The sequence below is a fragment of the Bison bison genome, unplaced genomic scaffold (genome assembly GCF_000754665.1).
Source record: "Bison bison bison isolate TAMUID 2011002044 unplaced genomic scaffold, Bison_UMD1.0 scf7180017845836, whole genome shotgun sequence".
Taxonomy (NCBI): Eukaryota; Metazoa; Chordata; class Mammalia; order Artiodactyla; family Bovidae; genus Bison; species Bison bison.
The window spans coordinates 5962-22099 of NW_011476409.1; the positions used below are offsets into that span (position 1 = coordinate 5962).

At 54.5% G+C, this 16138-nt stretch overlaps 1 pseudogene; it reads right to left on the minus strand.

Annotated features, from left to right (window-relative positions):
• Nucleotides 1-36: 36 nt before the first annotated feature.
• Nucleotides 37-1749, minus strand: LOC104986765 (annotated as a pseudogene).
• Between the last annotated feature and the right edge of the window lie 14389 nt (nt 1750-16138).

The following is a 16138-nucleotide window of genomic DNA, read 5'->3' on the forward strand; positions in this document are numbered from 1 at the left end:
AGCCAGTGAGACTGTTATTTCTTAGGCAGATGGCTTTTTATTAATATGTGGCTTCTCAGACCCTTTGTGAATTAAAAAGAAAAAAACTAATCAGAAATAATGCTTGCGGAGAAGCATGTTGATTTTGCCTGAACTTATTTCAGCCAAGCCAGCCTTTCTTATTTACCATTCTTCACTGCTGTTTGCAAATGAACGAGAAACAGAGAAATTCCAATAGAAAGTCAGAAGGAAAATGTTGGGTGGGTACATGTGAGCACAGAATGGTTAGTTGTGCAGAGATGGCGCTTTGTTGTGGCTGTTGAATTTGTGAGCATGCACGAGGCCAGGTGGAGCCTGGGCACCCTGCAGGTCAGCTGTCTCAGCCTCCGTGCACTGTGCGAGAATCCGTTTGATGCGCTGGATAATGAGCTCTGACTGACTGAAGGGTTTGGTTTCCATTGGGTCACGAGCCACCTGCTGGTTTCCTGTCCGTTCTCTCTTCTTGGAAGTTAATTGACTTTCACGCAAGTGTTTGCATCGTTGATACCCACCGAGTGTTAAGAATCACACATGAGTTACTAACTCACACTTCCATCCCGAAGTCGAATGACAGTCATTAGGTTTCCATGTTTTCACATGGATTTCTAAGAGAGTCTAGTGATATTTATATGAATTGGATTATAAAGGACAATTAATATATTTACTCACATATTTTTTTTTCTTTTATTTGCATTTATTTTTTGTGGCATTTGTTCCCAGGCCCTAAGTTTTTGCTTGTTCAGTTTCTTCTGGGGGATCTTTTTCTTCCGTGCAGCCTTCTCTTCTGGTTTAGGAACAGTGTACTCTTTTTTCCAGTAAGGATCATGTCAGTATGGCAGGGAGAACTCGTGCATGGGTTGATCCGACCATGAGCTCTGGAAGTCCTGGGGGCTTTGTTCACCTGGATGTGCTCAGTAACCAGAGACTCTGCATCGAGCACCTTAAGTTCAGCATCACTCCCTGCAGTTTTGAGCGGGAAAAACTCAGCACTCTTTCTGGGCCACCGACCCTGGATCCAGCCCCACTCTTTGGCCTGTGCGCACCTACCAATTCCATCGTTGTGATGACGTCAGAATGGCATGCTGTTTCTTTAAAGGGACATCTTTCAGATACTTTGTGGCTTTTCGGATATGCGTGCCCTTAATCGCTGGGGCAGTTTCATGACTGTTCAAAGTACATGAAGATTTGAGCCTCTTGATTTGCATGATTTTGTGAGGTTTTTTGGATCAAATGAATAGGGAACCATTTTTAGAGGTTACCTCAGGCTGCTTACCAGAAAAGCATATATTGTCTACTAATAGACAGAAATAAAGGAAATTTTAATAGTGCTACACCAAAAAAAGGAAGAAAAAATTCTAATTTTAATTGTATCTAATAGTTTGTCTCTTAAATATGAAATTTTTATGCAAATGTTAACCTTTGTTGTGGAATATAGCACATGTAGATAGCGTAGGACAAAAATATATATAATTAATGAATGGTTTTTAGGTGAACTCCTTTATAACCAATACCTTGGTTAAGATTTACAGTTTTATCGGTGGCTCACCCTGCCCCTGCTCGCCCTCTTAAGAGGAATTAATCACCATCTTGACTTGATGGTGTCACTGCTTTTGTTTTCTTTATAGTTTTATCACCCACATGGTTATCCTTAAGCTTGATGGTTTGCTGCTGCTGCTAAGTCGCTTCAGTCGTGTTCGACTCCTTGCGACCCCGTAGACGGCAGCCCACCAGGCTCCCCCGTCCCTGGGATTCTCCAGGCAAGAACACTGGAGTGGGTTGCCACTTCCTTCTCCAATGCGTGAAAGTGAAAAGTGAAAGGGAGTCCCTCAGTCGTGTCTGACTCTTAGTGACCCCATGGACTGCAGCCTACCAGGCTCCTCCGTCCATGGGATTTTCCAGGGAGGAGTACTGGAGTGGGGTGCCATTGCCTTCTCCGGTGTGCCTGATAAAACTGTCTAAATGAACTCATTTCAGATTCATTTGGGAGGGCGGCTCCATTTCTAAAGAGGGCACTTTTCATTCAAGTTCTTAACAAATCATAAAACTTTTTCAGATTGCAATCATGGCTTCCTTTCTTTGTTTACCAAATGTGAGACCCCAGATTTCCTTGAAGTGACTCCTGTTAGATGTTGAAAGTGTTTTCGGTCTTTTTCTGTGCTTTCGCTAAGCATTATTCAAATTCTTGTTTCTGGTTCAAGGTGTATTCACTGATTTTCGGAATCCTGCCTCCATTTCGGGTTTTGTTAAAGCTTTCTTCAGTCTGTTAACTTCCCTCCTCTGTACGTGATGGCTGGGTAGTGTTTTATTTTAAAGTGGATTCAACCTGAATTCTTTAAAACTCCACAGAACATCTGCATCGCATCTATTTATTGACAAAGCTTGATTAAAGAGTGTCTAGAGGGGAAGGTGGATTGCTGGGTCTAAGACTCAAAGTAGAAGCTGAATTCCTTTATAAACACTGACACACACACTGCTTTCCTTATTCATGGGTCTGTCTCGGCAACAGAAATTACTGTAGGATATTAGGCTGGAGTCCGAATGGCAAATAAACACGTTTAAAGTGGGCTGACTATGGAAGGGTGATTCCCTTTAAGGAGCAGTAGCCTTTGGTTTGTTCAGAAGCATGAGATCAGACTTTCAGAGATTGACCGACTCTGCTCTGACCCTAACTCTGCAGTCTCATCCCCTATCTCTGGGTCTTGGCACTGCTGTCTTTCTAATAAAAGTAGTCTTTTCCGGCTTGCAAACTCAGGAATACGGTTGCAATCAATGAAAGACTACAGAGGAATAATTGGTGAGTACACAGGTCTGTGTGGCACGTGGACATCTGTGATTTCCACGAGTGACTGTCAGGCTGACTCGACCAGAAAGGAAGAGATGGGAAGTGTTAGCATGAGTGATCAGAAAGGTACTTTTAAGAAGAGGGCATCCCGTGTCCTCCTTGGGCAGACTCCAGGGCGCAGAGTTGCCCCTTCTCCATCTGCTGTCCACGCCCGGCCACCCCAGGGCTCCTGGCCTCAGCGGAGGAGCCGTGGAGGCACCCTGAGCCATCACGCCCAGGGGAGTGGCTGGGTGTGATTGAAGCCGGCCCTGAATTCCTGCCAACATCTGTGCGGTGGGCCGTCAGGAGCAACGTGAGCGCATGATCTCAACCCCCAAACCATTAAGTCAGCAGCAAACTGGGGACAGAGGTGAGCCCTCTCAGAGACGAGTGTGGCGGTACGCATACATGTTTGTATGTGATGTTGGTATATGTGTATCCGGTGCATATACACATAGGTAGGTGGACTATGGTGACATGTGTGTACACACAAATGCACATACGATCCAGGTACCGAAGGCCTGGAAGCCTCCCGGCCCTGCTCCCCGCCCCTCTCCACTCCACCTGCTGGGTCTGCAGCAGAGCCCCACACACGCTCTGTGCACCATAGACCTTTGTTATACGCGGTTGCATGTCAGAGAAACGTCTATTTGTATTTGTACCATCCAGTCCGGCCACTCGAGTTGCTCAGCCCGTGCTGTACGGTCATCCCGAATCTGGGGGAGCCGGAGCATGTGACCTGAAACGGGGTTCCGTCCCTGGAATGCCAGCCGGCTCATTCATTAACACTCCCCGCAGACACAAAGTGGGCATCTGTCATATAGCAGATGTGCACTCACCTGGGCAGATAGAAGCAGCCCGTGCTATAGATGAGAGAGAAAGGACCAGGCTGCAGGCTCACAGACCCCAGGCCCCAGCCTTGCACGACGTCCCCAGGTCAGGCCTGGTCACACCCCTGGGCAGAGGTCAGCGCCTCCCCGTCAGGGCATCCAGGGAGGGGGTTCGTTTATTTTCAAATGCTTCACTGCAACAGCCCTCAGCTTGGGAAGAGGCTCCGAAGAACCAGCTGTTCCACAAAGCCTTTAAAATAGAGGTGCCCCTGGGTCACCGCACGGCCTAGGTCAGGCTGTCCCGCTGAGGTCGGAGGGCAGAAGCGTGTGTGCCCGCTGGTCACTTCTCATTCCTGTCACTTTCTGTGGAAAGACGCTGGGTAGGAAAATACAGAATAATTCAGGGTTTTCTTTTTTTCCTATTCCAAAATATTTTAAAAACACAGTCTATTCCGTAGGATTTGAGTCTTCTATAATTTATAAATGTGGGATTTCAGTCCAGGAAAATTGAATTTTTAAAAATTGAGCAATAATGAGCATATTTCTGTGTCTCCATCCTTGGCCCCAGGGGCCGAGAGCTGTCCTGGACAAGGGCGTGACCCAGAACTATCTCATGGAAGCCAAGGCTGAGAAGGGCTCCCTCCCGGCATCGGTCCCCCAGAACCCACCCTTCCCAGACTGGACTGCTCAGCCCCGCAGTGACAGTCAGCAGCGGGCAGTTACCAGTGGCCTGGTAAGAGTCTCACACTCAGGGAAGTAATTCAGACAAAGACTAGTACCGCATGATGGCACTTACTGTGGAATCTGAAAAAGTGATACAAATGAACTTATTTCCAAAAGAGAAGCAGACTCTTAGACCGGGAAAGCCACCTTATGGTTACCAAAGGGGAAAGTAGGGCAGGGTAAGTTAGGCGTTTGGGATTAACAGACATACACAGACATATATTATTAACATGTGTGCGTGAAACCCACAGCCCACAAGGACCCACTGTATAGCACAGGGAATTTACTCAATGTCTTGTGAGAACCTGTAATGGAAAAGAATCTGAGAAAGACTGAATATATCTGTGTATCACCGAATCACTTTGCTGGCCAACTGAAATTGCCACAGCATGGTGTATCAGCAGCCACTCAGTTTAAAGAGTCCGTCGCCCACACGCACAAGCCCTTCTAGGTTTGGTGGACCTTTGTCTGTTCAGCAGACGGAAGAGCCCTTAAATTTGTGTGTTGTGAAATTAGAAGTTTGAATCTCCAAATCTAATCGTTGGGAATTGGGCTCTTTGTTGGAAGGAGAGTGATGGATGACTTTGTTTTGGAGAAATTATCTAACACATTTCCCAGAGGCAGCAGCAGCTCCAGGTTCTTTGAAGATCAGCAGAGTGACCATGACTGATAGCTCAGCTGGTGAAGAATCCTCCTGCAAGGCGGGAGACCTGAGTTCAGTCCCTGGGTTGGGAAGATCCTCTGGAGAAGGGATAGGCTACCCACTCCAGTATTCTTGGGCTTCACTTGTGGCTCAGCTGGTGAAGAATCCTCCTGCAATGCGGGAGACCTGGGTTCAATCCCTGGGTTGGGAAGATCCCCTGGAGAAGGGATAGGCTACCCACTCCAGTATTCTGGCCTGGAGAATTCCATGGACGCTCAGAGTTGGACAGGATTGAGCGACTTTCACAATCTCACACACACACACACACACACACACGTTTCTGGAGGGCTGGGAGCCCCGGCTGGTCCTCCTCAGCTGACAACAGAGCCCCCTGTTAACGCCCTGAGGGCCCCACTTCCTTGCTGCCAGGAACTCGAGTGTCTGTACAAGCCAGGGTGTTGGCTTTCCCACCAGCAGGAGGCCACGGTCCTGAGCAGCATGTGGAAGTCAAGGGATAAGACAGGGTGGGAGCCATGGGCCTGGGGTCACCCTCTCGCTGCGGGGCTGGCGGGCTGCCAGGGAAGAGTGGCCAGTCCAGAACCCCCAGTTCTCAGTGTCTGCACTGCTCTGGCTCTCTGCATTTGCCCTGAGACACATGAACACCTGTCCTGCAGGCCCATCAGGTAGGTGTCTTTCGGTCAGAGTTAGTGACCACCGGGGGCAGGGGACCGGGCTCTGCAGGGGCGGCTGTCACCATGCACACCTTTCCTCTGGGCCCCAGGCCTGGCCTCCACCTGGAGGGGCAGTGCTGGCTGCTCACAGCCGCCTGGCCGGTCCGGCCTGGGGTCACTCACTCACCCTGCCCTGCTTCTCTGAGCTCATCTTACCCAAATGCCTGAGGGCCTTTCGCGCTTAAGTGAGGACCCGTTCATTTCTGTCCTGTCTCTCTCTCTCTCTTTTATGGCCATGTCCAGAGGCATGCAGGATCTTAGTTCCTCAACCAGGAACTGAACCTGTGCCCCCGGCCCCTGCTGTGGAAGCGAGGTGTCTTAACCGTAGGATTACCAGGAAAATCCCTGGTCCATTTCTAAGTATGATGTTTCCCAGCAGAGATCAGTTGTATTCAGGTGGTGCTGAAGCTTGAGAACAGGAAATGGGCTCAGAGCACCCGAGTCCAGAGCTTGGGAAGCAGAAGGGGTGGGTTGGCCAAGCCCCCGGCTTCTCCCCAGCACCTGGGGTATCCCCATGCCCAGAAGGACACCCTCCTGCCAGGAGCCCCTGTGTGCTACTGGTTTGTCCACATCAATCGCCAGACTCAGGGCTCCCAGAGACGGGGCCGACTGGGGACCGGGTCACAGTAGGCGTCTTCCTGCCGCTTTCCTGGGTTTTGTTTTTTTCCTGGGTTTGCACACCTTTGCACATAATGTTTCAAACGTAGCAGGTTTTTTCTTGGTGGTTGGAAGAAAGAGTGTCCGGTAAAATACATCAAGGTGAAGCTATTTCTGTAAACCATTTTGCATTTTAAAAATTGCCTGCTCTTCTGAGATTCGTCTGGGAACTGAAGGCCTGCAGTAGTCAGGGAGAGGTCGTCATCACAGCCGACGTGCTCCTGGAAACAGTTTTCTGTCCCCCATTTTCATCATTCATGGGAAATGTTCTTTAGCGTTTTCCGGGCTGTGCTCCCCTGAAAGGGATGGGGCGGCGGCCTCTTCAAACAGCGGGGGTCTCAGTTTCCTTCCCAGCTCTGGCTCCTCTGCTCTGACCCCAGCGGTTCACACGGTGTGTTTACGTGGACGATGTGGGAACGAGAGCAGAATCGCCTGTGGAGAGCCAGGTCCTGGCACGCCCTGTTCCTTCCAGCATGCAGAAGACCGCTCCCAGCCAGCCCGCTCACCTGGGGACTCCGAGGGCCGGGTGAAAATCGTAGCTCTCTGCTGCGATGTGGTCCTCCCGCCAGGAGGGGGCACTGCTGGCCAGCTGCGCACACTTGTTCAGTCGCTCAGGCGAGTCCGACTCTTTACGACCCCATGAACTGCAGCACGCCAGGCCTCCGTGTCCATCACCAGCTCCCGGAGTCCACCCAGACTCATGTGCATTGAGTTGGTGATGCCATCCAACCATCTCATCTTCTGTTGTCCCCTTCTCTTCCCGCCTTCAGTCTTTCCCAGTATCAGGGTCTTTTCAAATGAGTAAGTTCTTCGCATCAGGTGGCCAAAGTATTGGAGCTTCAGCTTCAGCATCAGTCCTTCCAATGAATATTCAGGGCTGATTTCCTTTAGGATGGACCGGTTGGATCTCTTTGCAGTCCAAGGGACTCGAAGACTCTTCTTGAGAAGACTTCTTACAGAAGATTCAAGCTCAGCCCCACGCGTTCCCTGAACATGTGACCTTAAAGGCCCGTGTCCCCTGGTTCTGTCCCCGACAGGATGCACAGGAATGGAGAAGGGCGCCTGGTTTGGGATCCAGAGGCCTGGTTCAAATCCTGGCAAAGCAAGGTGCCCTCATCACTTCCAAGGGGAGGGTCTTGCTCCCAAGTCTGAGGCCCCTAGCCCTCTCCTGGGGCCGGAGCCGCACATCCTGCTGGCTGAACTTGACCTTCAGGGAATCCTGAGACCACCGGCTGCTCACAAGACTAGGAAACAGACCTAGTCTTGTTTCCCCACAAAGGCACCTTCTCCCCTGACCCCCGTTTAGTTCCTGGGATCACGGCCCCTCTGTAGCCCCGGCCGCCTCACCTCTGGCCGACTCTCTGCAGCTGCTGGGGTCCTCGGCCCCTTCCTCCTGGACAGCAGCAGGGGCCCAGCCGGGCTCCTTCCCCACCAGGCCTCCTTGAGGTCTCCCCACCACAATCTCCAGAAAGCCCAACTCGTCTTGCAGGGCGCTCCTCCCTGTCCACTCCCTCCCCACTGCCCCGTGGGGTCCTGCCCACCTCTGACCCCCAGAGCTGCCTTTGCGTCATCCCCAGTCCTCCCCACCCTCCAGCCCACCTGTCCGTGCCTGTGTGCCCTCGCCTCCGCCCACAAGACCCTCCCCCTTCCTGCCCAAGACCAGGCTTCCTGAAGACCCAGCGCCAGCCCCTGACTCTCTGAAGAGCTCCCAAAGCCTGGAAACTTGCGCTTTGCTTCCTCTCTGCTTTCACTCTGTGCTGTTATAGGTTTACTTCTATTATAACATTTCCCGTGTGCATATGTGTTCAGTGACCTCAGTCGTGTCCAACTCTTTGCACCCCTGTGGACTGCAGCCTGCCAGGCTCCTCTGTCCATGGGATTCCCCAGGCAAAAACACTGGAGTGGTTGCCACGCCCTCCTCCACGGGATCTTCCTGACCGGGGGATCAAACCCAGGTCTCTTATGTCTCCTGCGCTGGTAGGTGAGTTCTTTACCACGAGCGCCACCTGGGAAACCCCAACATTTCATATATTTTTGTATAATCATTGATATTTATATGTTTGTATTTTTAAAGTGAGGGCTTCATGGGTAGCTCAAACAGTAAAGAATCTGCCTGCGAGGCAGGAGACCTGGGTTTGATCCCCCGGTCAGGAAGATCCCCTGGAGGAGGGCATGGCAACCCACTCCAGTGTTCTTGCTGGGAGAATCCCATGGACAGAGGAGCCTGGCGGGCTACAGTCCATGGAGTCGCAAAGAGTCGGACACGACTGAGCGACTTTGACTGAAATAATCGAAGACCTTTTTGTACCTTTATTATACCTTCATTAGAACACACTGCAGTTTGTGATGATGTCGGTCTGTCCCCAAGCGAACTGTGAGCTGGCTGGAAGCAGGGACCAGGTGCCGCTGGCCGTCACACAGCAGTGTCTGCAGAACACGTAGCGTCAGAACCTCAGTTAATGTTCTCTCGAGCTGGTGCCACTGTCACGAGGACACCTGTGCTTCCACACCCTCACTTGTCAAACACGGAAAGACATTTATTAAGTCGGTACCCCCAGGTTTGGACCCGAGTGAAGGGTGTCATGGGAATGAAGTTGGCAGTGGGTGGGGGAGGGTTTCTGAGTTCTGCGGGTCATTCCACACCCGCCCCGCCCGGTGACCTGGGGTATGTCACCCCCAGGATCCTTCTGGTCACCTCTGAAATGATGCCCCTGGATGACCGCCTCTAAAGGCACTTGCTGCACCTCCAGGCTGAAAGGGGGCACCTGCAGGGTGGGTGTCTGTTCCCCTCTCTTCCATTCGGGAGTTTTATGCGGAAGCTGGATGCAGTGGCATCTGAAGAAATGCTGGTTTACTGGTTAAAGTAGTTCCAGGGCGGAAGGCCGTGTACCAGGAAGAGACTGCGCCCTCCTTGTCTGCTGACTTACTCCCTCTCTGTCTCTGAAATGTGGGAGGACCCTTGGCAGTGTCTCGTGACTCATGGAGAAGAAATGGGACGGCCTCCCTCGGAGGCAGGCTGCACGGGGTAGTGCTGAGGGTGGGTCGGCGGGGACCCAGGGCCTTCCTGCTGCAGCTCCCGGGGGAGCTGGGCTGGCCCTGCGGAGGCACAGGCTGCCAGGGTGGGCTCCACAGGGTGGGCCTCTCCAGGCCTGGATGCTGGGAAGCAGCCAGCGGGAGGGAGCTGCCGGGGCACCCAGAGGCAAGCTCGCCCCCTCCCCAGCCTGTTCTCAGGGCGATCTCCCCTTGGCAGACAGGCCACTCCAGACGTAGTCAGCCTGAGTCACTGAGGCCAAGTCCAGGGAGAGGATGAGGGGGAGAGACAGAGAGAGAGAGCATACGCAGCTCTGGTTCTAAGTGGATGTGAAGTTCTCGCTGCCTGCAGGAGCAAGGCCAGGAGCTCGCCTGCAGGCCCCAGAGAGCCGTAGAAGTGCCCTGGCCTCATAAATACGGCCAGTCCAGAGGGGAATCCTCTTTCTCATGGGTGGTGGATGGGCTGGGCTCAGTCGTCTGAGTCCCAGAGTTTGGAGAGAGGGGTCCTCACACCCCTTCACTCTCCCACTGACCCCAGACCCTGAGCAGGGCAGGGGCCCCAGGCAAATAGGGCCTGCAAGCTGGGGGCTTGTCTGGGAGGCTGAGAGGGGACAGAGAGCCCCTGGGGGGTCCAAGGTCGCCAGCACAGATGGGCACGGTCCCTCTGGAGCCCACAGCCTGCGCTGGGGTCGGAGTGGCGGTCCTGAGTGTCGCCCTGGGGCTGGACACACAGATCCTGGAATCTCTGTGGTCCCAGCAGAGCTGAGCAGAGTGGCCAGGGCCCGAGCTTATCTGCAGAGGAGCAGAAGCCCTTACTCCTGCCAGGAGTCCGAAGAGCTTCGAGGTGTGGTCAGGGGATCCCACCAACCCAGCCAATCCTGAGTGAGCAGGCCTGTCCAGAGGGGATGGGCCAGCCCCCGGCTCAGAAACTTGGGGTCTTAGCTCTGGCCCCGTATGCTGCCAACTGGCTGATGGCTGGCCTAAGGAGACTCACGTGGCCACGGCCTCGTCCCCCGCTCTGACAGGGGCCTGCAGAGAGAGACCGGGGTGTCCTGCCTCTTAAAGCCACTGCCTGGTTCAGGGGCCACTTGCAGCCCCTTCAAAGGTAGGGAGGACAGGGAGAGGGAGTGAGGTGCGTTCAGGGGAAGCTGCTAACAGTGCAGTGTCCTCACAGGCAGGTGCTTTTTGATTTCCATTTGCTGGAAGAGGAAGCAGGCTTTGCTTCTGTCCCTCCTTGGCCCACCATCATCGCACAGGAATGTGTCCTTAAACATCTCTGAGAACCAAGTCGCAGTTAATAGGGTCGGACCTGCAGAGAGTGGCTTCCGGGCCGCTCCTGCCCTACTAGGTGTAGGTTCTCAAGCAGTCGTGGGATTAGATCCGTTTTGTCATTTGGCATGGCCGTTTCTCTATGCTTCCGCCCCTCTGGCCTTCCAGCCAGGAGAGGTGCCCAGAGGTCACAGGGAGGAGGGGGCCCGAAAGGCAGGACGCCTCACCTCTGAGCCACCCTCGCCTGCCCAGCACCCAACAAGGACAGCTGGACCCCCGGCCTCTCCGATGGCCCAGGGGAGCCCACCCCGGTCCCGGTGGGCCTCGGCCCTGCCCCCAAAGGGCGGTGCTGTTTACCGCCTGCCCGCTTTCCTGTTAGGGAGGCCAGATCGGAGCTTGATGCCAGGAGCCCAGGCTTCCCATTCTCTCCCGTGGAAGCAGAGCCCCTATCTCCTCTCATCCCTGGACAAACGTGTCACAGAGATGACCTTGGGGCAGGCACGCGGCCCTGGGGCTGAGCTTTGCTCTGGCCGCCCACTGACCCTGCCCATCCCAGTCTGGCCAGGAGCAGGCAAGGAGGCGTGCAGAGCCTGCTGCACCCGGGTCCCTGTGGTCTCTTAGAGGCCTTACCCAGCGGGAAGAACAGAACCCGGCCAGATCAGTGGGTGACCCTCAGACTCCCCCGGGGGCCCGTCACTGGCACCCTGCTGCCTGCCTGTTCAGGTGGGTGATCATCTAAGTACAGTCACAGCTGGACATGGGTTGGCTGCATGGCTGTGTCCACTGGGTGTCGTGGGTGGGCCCCAGGGGTCTCTGGGTCTGGAACTCTCAGGCAGGATTTCAGCGGTGGGCACAACCTCGAGGCCTGGCTGCCCACGGTGGGCCCCGCCCCCAACAGGGAGCATCACGATGCCCCAGTTCTTGCTCTCCACTCAGCCACGTGCCCCTGGCACGCCTCTGCCCATCCCAACTGCGGTCTAATCTCTGAACAGGGATACAGGTGATACAGGCTGGGCACCCCCACCCAGTTCTCCCTGCTCGAGGAGCTCTCCAAAGAGCAGCGATTTTGCCTGAGTGCAGGTGCTGAGTCCTCGGTTCAGGGCAAGGCCTGCCCTCTGCACTTCTCACAGGCTTCCGTGTGCTGGTGCCACCACGGCTGGTCTTGAGGAGAGATGCTTAGGATGCTCGGGAGTCCGAGTGCTTTATGTCAGGAGGGCACTGCAGGGAGCACGGAATGTCACACCCGGCTGGCCGACACACCTGGGCTTTCAAACCGTGGCGCTGGGGAAGACTCTTGAGAGTCTCTTGGACAGGAAGGAGATCAAACCAGTCAATCTGAAAGGAAATCAGTCCTGAATATTCATTGGAAGGACTGATGCTGAAGCAGAAACTCCAATACTTTGGCCACCTGATGCGAAGAACCAACTCATTGGAAAAGACCCTGATGCTGGGAAAGATTGAAGGTGGAAAGAGAAGGGGACGATACAGGATGAGATGGTTGGATGGGATCACCGACTCAATGGACATGAGGTTGGGTAAGCTCTGGGAGTTGGTGATGGACAGGGAGGCCTGGCATGCTGCAGTCCATGGGGTTGCAAAGAGTTGGACACGACTGAGCGACTCAACAGCACCACACCTGGCTGACTGTCTCCTCTGCTGTCAGTCTGATTTCTTCACTGGAGTCCCTTTTTCAGCAGGTATTTATTGAGCACCTACTGTATGCCAGGTGCCACACTAGACCCTAGGGACCTGGCTGGGGAAAAGATGGTGCCCAGCCCCCTCAGGATTATAAGAGCGTTGAGCACAGCGTCTTGTCTGCTTGTCTGGTTTGCAGCAGGGAGACTGTTAGGTCAGTCGTCACCGTGCCTGCGTAGACAGAGCCCAGACTGCTTTTCATCCAGATGGGAGATGTTTCCTAGCAGTGTTTCCCAGAAGTGGCATTGGAGAGGGGCACTTTCTGAGGACTTGAGTGCCCCATGTTTCTTCTCCTTCCTGGGGGTCTGCAGATTCTCGGGGAGCAGCCTCCAGGGACACCACCCTTCTCCGTCGAACCTTTGGGGGCCCTGGGATGGTCAGTTAGCAAGTGGTGTGAGCACGGGGCCCATCACCCCAGTCCGGCTGGGTCTTCTTATGTCTGGAGGCCTGTGGGAATTTCTCTCCAGTCTTAGGATCCAGAACTTTCTGTGTGCTGTGGCTTGGTTGCCTGTCTCGTTGGGTGTCCTTTCCAGAGCTGGGTGTTCCTTCTAACCTGAAGCCCCTGGTCTTTCCTGAGCCCGGGACCCTCCCCTCTGGATCTCGTGTGTGATAGCGTCCACTCCCTCCTTTGTATGTGCCTTGTCTTTTGGCTGAGATGCTGGGAGACTCCAGGGGTCAGTCTCCAATTTAGGAATGGTTTTTCGTCAGTGTCTGTCTTGCTATTTTGCTTCTATTCTTTCCGTGATTTCCTGGAGCTCTTCCCTTGTCTCCTGTTGCTCCTTCTCTTTCAAAGCAGAGTATCCCTGTTTCATCTTCACATGCTCCCCTGGCTTCTCTCGAGATGATAATTTCCGCTTGTTTGAGGGTTTGGTCTCTGCTCATGGGGCCGTGTGTGTGCGTGCGTGCGTGCATGAGTGTGTGCACGTGCATGCGTGTGTGCACGTGCGTGCGTGCATGTGTGTGCGCGTGCGCGCGTGTGTGTGCCTGTGTGTGTGTGTGTGTGCATGTGTGTGTGTGTGTGTTACTGAGCAAGGCCGTTTCTGATCTACGGCCCTCAGTCCCCTGTTGTGAATCGTTATTTGTTTTCCACCCGTATTGATGGCACATTTTGTTGGTTCTCTCCTTCCAAACCGCTCTTGGGAGTTGTGTTCAGATGGTCAGGAGGCTGGGTCCAGGCTCGGCGAGGGGCCAGAGGGCCCCAGCTGAAGGACAGTGCCAGACAGACCCCCAGAGGCAGGAGGACCGACCTTCGCAGACTGGGTGAGACCCGCCAGGGTTGGGGGCAGCTGTCAGCTCTTCCACCACTGGGCCTATTCCTGCCCGTCTCCCGTGGCACCTCCCACCCCCACCCCAGTGTCCATGGGAGCCCAGGAGTTGAGGGTCTTTGTTTTAGGTGCAGGGAGTGGGAGGAGGGAAGAGTTGTGGAAGCAGGAGCAGCCTGGCCCCTTCCATGGGTACCGGGGTCCATGGAGGTGAAGGGGCTTCTACTTTTTACTCGGAAGGGGCAGTGAGAGCTGGGGCAGTGCCCTGGAGGTCTGCTCTGTGACGCGGCCCACAGCCACAGCCCTGGACTTCGGAGAGCAGCTCCTGGCCTCCTGACCCCCCTTCTAGCCTTCAGTGTCCCGCTGGCAGCCTTTTTTGGCAGCTCTGACAGAAGTCAGGATATTTTGTCCTTTTCCTTCTGGTTGCAGAGTTTTAGCTACACTTCCTGTAAAAAAGTTGCCATTGTCTAGGTTGAGCTCTAGTTGTTTATCAGCATGTTTATCCTCCCTTGATGGACTTCTCGGATCCATGCCTGGGCTTTTTAAACAACTAGCAGCATTCTTGGCACATGAAAGGTGCTCAGTGCCTGTTGGAAAGAGGGCTGGATAGATGGATGGGTGGATGGATGGATGGGAGGAAGGGTGGATGATGGATGGTGGGTGGATGGGGGGATAGATGGAAAAGAGAGTGGATGGAAGGGAGGAGAGAAGGATGATGGATGGATGGATGGTGGGTGGATGGATGGTGGATGGATGGATGGATGGTGGGTGGATGGATGGATGGGTGGATGGATGGTGGGTGGGTGGATGGATGGTGGATGGATGGTGGGTGGGTGGATGAATGGATGGATGGTGTGTGGATGGTGAGTGGATGGATGGGTGGATAGAAAGAAGGAAGAAAGGAAGGGAGGGAGAGAGGGAGGAAAGAAGGGAAGAACTTGGGTGGAGGGATGGGTGGGTGGGGATCAGTGAATGAACGGAAGACCCTAGAATGAGCGCTTCCCCCTTAAGCCCACCTGTGTCTCTTTCTGGAGAACTTTCGGCACGCCCCTCCCCGTGTCAGGCCCTCGGGACACAGATTGGAGTAAGACCCTCTGCTGCTTCTCAGTGCCCTGTGGTCTGGCCTGGGTGAGAGAGGAGGGCGCCCACCCTCTCAGTCCAGCCGCCGCCTGGCCTCTCCGCCTGCCCCACTCTGGACCGGGCAGACTGAGGCCGGCTGAGCTGTGCACAGGACGCACGCACAATTTCAGGTGGCTGTCCCACGCAGGAGGCAGTCGGGGCCCCAGCTGCCTCACATTTGTGGCTGAGAGTGCCGCCCACATCAGCAGACCCGGCCAGGGTCAGGGTGACATCAAGGGGGCGGGCCCGGGGGCCCTCAGCCAGGAAAACTAATGAACCTGCCGCTTGCTCCCCGCCTGAGCCCTGGGCCCCACGGGCGTGCGGCGCGAACCCCGAAACCCACACTGCTCGGGGCGGCCCTGCCGTCCTGGCTTCCACAGATGATGCCGTTCCCCTTGGAGGGCTGGCGAGGCTCATATATCAAAACCTGTTGTAATGACTTCCTCCCGCGGAGGAAGGCTTCCATTTAGCTTTCTCTAGCTGCCCCCCTTATTAATTATCTAATTACAACCACATTCTCCGAGAGAACAGCCTTTGACTTTCTGCCCAGGACCACTTTAAACGGCTGACATATTTGGAGTGCTCAGAACTTGGAAAAAAGGAGTGCGTGTGTGTCTCCAGGCGCTGGGGTTCAGGGAGGCAGGGTCTTCATGCTTGCAGGGGTTTGTCCAGATACAGTCAAGGGTCCCAGAGCCCCCTGAGCTACAGGGCCTCAGTGTGGAGCCCAGGCTCCAGCGGAGGGCGGGGCACGTCCCTGCTGCTGCCTCCTACTGCCCAGCGGGGTCAGACCACACACACACACACACACACACACACACACACACACACGAGTGAAGTGTGAGTCAGCCCGCCAGCCACGCCCAGGCCCCTGTTCTGGTTGAGACGCCTCACTTGACTAGTGCAAGGTGATAAGAGTGTGGGAACCCAGTGAGATACATGTGCGACCTCCCTATACATTCTTTTTGCAGCTGTCTGTGAATATATGGTTATTTCAAAAGCACAGGTTTAAGGACTGACCTGGTGGTCCACTGGTTTAGAATCCGCCTTGCAATGCAGGGGACTCAGGTTCGGTCCCTGGTCGGGCAACTAAGCCCACCCACCACCACTGCTGAGCCCGTGCACTGCAGCTAAGACCCAAGCAGAGTAAGTAAGTAAGTGCATTTTTTTAAAAGCTCAGGTTTAAACAGTCATGTCCCTCTGCCAGCCCCGACTCCACGGCTGCCCCATTGCTCTGCATCCTCACTCCCCACCCCCACCACGGCTGGCTTTGCTCTCACCGTGACCTCGCAGCCCCAACAGTCACCTCACCCTCACCTCCTTCCCTTTCCAGGGGGGGCACT